The sequence below is a fragment of the Rhea americana genome, unplaced genomic scaffold (genome assembly GCF_003343005.1).
Source record: "Rhea americana isolate MKP2758 unplaced genomic scaffold, rheAme1 scaffold_97, whole genome shotgun sequence".
Classification (NCBI taxonomy): domain Eukaryota; kingdom Metazoa; phylum Chordata; class Aves; order Rheiformes; family Rheidae; genus Rhea; species Rhea americana.
In genome coordinates, this window is record NW_028187166.1 from 113032 (window position 1) to 115875 (window position 2844).

Below are 2844 nucleotides of genomic sequence, written 5' to 3' on the forward strand. Positions count from 1 at the left end.
AAAAAAAAAAAAAAAAAAAAAAAAAAAAAGGTTGAGAAGTAAAATAAAGTAGTCCTGAAAGACAGGGAGAACCAGTTCGCCGTCAGACCTCACACCCTTAAAAACAACAGCAACAACACACTACTGGCACTACATCGTGCCAGTAATAACCTCGGACACGTCCAACTTCAAAAGCTCCTCTAGCACACGCGCCCTTCCAAACGGAGCACCAAACTACTCCGGAGTGGTTCGAAATGGCTTCAACTCCTTCGGCACGGGGGAAACACTGTGCTGCAAGGAAAACGGCCTTGGCTTCGCACGCCCGCCCCAGCAGCCGAGCTGCCGGGGGCGTCCCGAGGCCGCGGGGGCCTCGCGGCTCTGCCCGCCGGCTCCCGCCGGGCAASGGCCGAGCAAAAGCGGGTTGAAAAGACCAAAAACCAAACAAAACCTCCAGTTATGTCAGCTAGGGGACAAGTCAAACAAAACATCATTTTCCTTTTTTAAGGAAAGCCTCTTTCCTGAGCTTTTAGACACATTAGGCCAATTTGTAAATTTATGCATATTTTTTGGAAAGTCACAGCCTTTGTCACATGAYGGCCATTAAAAATTTAGCTATTATTTGATATACCTGCCAGGCTTAGAGAATAAGGAGAGTTTGAGAATCTTCAGTTTTTGTGTCCAAATGCTTTTGGGAAAAAAAAAACATAAAGTAAGTTTGTTTGTTTTTTTTACACTGTTTTTGTGTGCAAATGTGTCAAAGGTCTGGGCTAGACAACAACAAAGAAAAAAAAAAGGCATGACTTAGGATAAGATGCTGGCATCCGAGCTCCCCCAGGAGTAATCAGAAATAATTAGATAATTTATTTAAATTGTCTTTTCCTTAGCCAATGCAGAGAGGCTCGGTGACTCGACAAAAAATACTAAAAATTGAAGAGGGTCCGTGTCACAAGTTTCCTAGAAGTCAGGCTGGACGCCTGGGAAGCAAAGCGAGACGGCGGCTGCGAAGTCCAGCCCTCGCGGGCCCCGGCGGCTCGGGGAAACCTCCCCGTCTCCTGCGAACGCGGGGCGGGAGCGGGCGGCGCGGGAGCCTCCGCCGGCGCCCCGAATCCGCCCCAGAGCCCCCGCGGCAGAGCAGCGCCGTCCCCGCGCCGGGCGGTTTTAATAGGAAGGTTATAATAGGCTTGAGGTTTGCACGCCGGCGGGGCGGCCGTCTGCAGAGGACGCCCTGCGCCGGGAAGGAAAACCTCCGCGAGCCCCCCCGCCAAAGCMGGAAAGAAAAGAAAAAAAAGGGAGGAAAAAAAAAATCCCCTCTGCATGCATTAGAAGTCCCTGTTTGGGGTGAAAACAGAGCAGGGAGGGGAAGGGGAAAGGGATTGGATCACCGATGCGAAATGCCGCGAATGCCTGTACAGTTTAGTGCTAGGCTTTGGCAGGAGAAAGAAAACAAGGTTAAGTTTGGTAATCAGATGACAGTCATATCGAGGCTCGTTTTGTGCTCTGCAGCATTTGTTTCTCCAGCTCCAAAGTATTTTTTTTTTCCTTAATGCTGCAAGTGGCAAGCAGTAAGCAAYGCTAATACAGCCTATTTTTAGTATAGCAGCCAGTGGCAACTAGTGAATGAGATTATTCCTGGTTTATTAAGATAGTAGAAGCAGAATTTGCAAATAATTAATCAGTAACATCCAAGCAAGGCACATTTGGGTTGCGATTCTGAAAGTTAGCCCGGAAAGTGAAGAATCAGACGCACACACACACACAGAGGCACGCACTGGCTCGGAGGAAGCAGGAAAAAGGTGGAAAACCCAATGCAATTAATGCCGGCAAGGCAGCGCGGCCGGGCGGGCACAGAGCCTGCCCGGGGCGCCGGTGCCCGGAGCTGCTCCCCCGGGATCGCCGGCGCTCGGGCAGCGGCGGCCGCCCGGGCGTTGCGCTTCCGTGGTGCTGCAAGGTGAGTCACTCGCAGCCTCGCCGTGCTCGAGGTCACCGCCTCGGCTCTGCGATTCTGCCCCCAAAAGTACAGTAACACGAGGCCGGCAAAGCCCGGCATTTCCACTACAGTTGGATTATTTTTCGTTTCCTTATCCACTGCTGATTTTAAGAGCTGTCAAAGCAAGGACAAGCAAATGCAGAAAACACCACACTTAATTTTTTTTTTTTTTTGCAGATAGCTACAAGAAAGAGGGTAAAGCAGAGACATAAAGACATAGAATACAATTATTTTGCACAATTTAATTTTTAGAGTCTAAGAAAAGCTCCTCGAGACCCAGACTAAGTTGCAGGCACCAGACCCCTCAGACAGAACCCAGCATACCATTACCATGCCTTTTGCAAAAATGTGCATTTCCTGCATTCCTCTACAGACGTTAATTCACAGCCAGAGCACATCAAAAAGACAAGTGTCATGCCGAAGCGTATTCTCCTCGCTCCTCCTATACAACAGCACTGCTAGCAGTATATAACATGCATGACTCAGTTCTCCCGTTGTAGCACCACGGAACAGAAAGCCTTAAAATAAGTAAATGTCTTAAAAGGTCAATTAAAAGAGCTTACAAAACATCAGACGCGGCTTCTTGCTAGAGCTCATTACCTAGTATGGTGGAGCTGCCTGTGTGTTTTTTTTTCTTGTGCAAGTTAGTCTGTGAGTCAGCATTAACACACATGAGAACATCAGGAATCCTGCCTAGTTCTGATGCAATGGAGGTTGTAGGAAAAAAAAAAAAGCTCTCGCGCGCTGGCTTTGGACAGGAGCCTGTAATTCAATTGCCTTTACTTTTCAATTACTGCATAGCCTACTGTTACCAAACTGCATAGGAGAAGGAAACTTTGCTTACATCTCTGTCTCAAAATTAATGACTTCTTACTTTT

At 48.2% G+C, this 2844-nt stretch overlaps 1 protein-coding gene across 1 annotated transcript in view; it reads right to left on the minus strand.

Annotated features, from left to right (window-relative positions):
* Positions 1-2563, minus strand: part of NACC2 (NACC family member 2) — a 22174-nt gene extending 19611 nt beyond the window's left edge. Inside the window, exon 1 of the mRNA XM_085325287.1 lies at positions 2530-2563. The gene's annotated coding sequence lies outside the window, so the exon portion shown is untranslated. The remainder of the gene's footprint in view (positions 1-2529) is intronic.
* Between the last annotated feature and the right edge of the window lie 281 nt (positions 2564-2844).